The sequence below is a fragment of the Sinocyclocheilus rhinocerous genome, unplaced genomic scaffold (assembly GCF_001515625.1).
Source record: "Sinocyclocheilus rhinocerous isolate Xijiao unplaced genomic scaffold, SAMN03320098_v1.1 C35455426, whole genome shotgun sequence".
Taxonomy (NCBI): domain Eukaryota; kingdom Metazoa; phylum Chordata; class Actinopteri; order Cypriniformes; family Cyprinidae; genus Sinocyclocheilus; species Sinocyclocheilus rhinocerous.
Window position 1 is genome coordinate 1 of NW_015752151.1, and position 487 is coordinate 487.

The 487-nt window shown below is 39.2% G+C and overlaps 1 long non-coding RNA gene across 1 annotated transcript; it reads right to left on the minus strand.

Annotated features, from left to right (window-relative positions):
- Window positions 1-64: 64 nt before the first annotated feature.
- On the minus strand, window positions 65-458 carry LOC107734873 (uncharacterized). Its single transcript, XR_001639197.1, has 2 exons — window positions 355-458; window positions 65-270 (listed from the first exon to the last, which is right to left on the minus strand). It is a non-coding gene; the product is annotated as an uncharacterized LOC107734873 (long non-coding RNA).
- Window positions 459-487: the final 29 nt, after the last annotated feature.

Here is a 487-nt window from a genome sequence, read left to right on the forward strand (position 1 = left end):
ATATGTGGGACGCAAAGTGAGATGATTTAACCTGACTGGACATAAAAAGTTTATTTTTTTATACATTTTATACAGATCTTTATAAAAAAAACAAAAAAAAACAAAGCAGGTTGTGGAAAAACTAGGTTACGCTGCCGTTTCTCGAATTGTCGTTTCCAGTCTCTTTGGGAGTAAATCGCGTCTCATGTCGAGGTTGATGACTGGTTTTCGACAGTGCTGTCCGTCATGGTATGTCATCTTTGAATAGATGGGGTTTGAATAGTTCATGGCCTGGAAAAATACAATGATGTTTTAGCTTGGTTTATTTTCTTCATAATCATAAAACACATCGTATTAAAGAGTTCTGGAATCCACCTGTCCTGGAATGAGTTCCTTTGGAACGTTCTGGATGGGTAAAGTGTGTGCAGTCATTGGGCGCACAGGGGGTAAATTGCGCGGGTCACTTGACTTCACACACCAGCCCTGAAAAACAAACTAAAACCGTTAA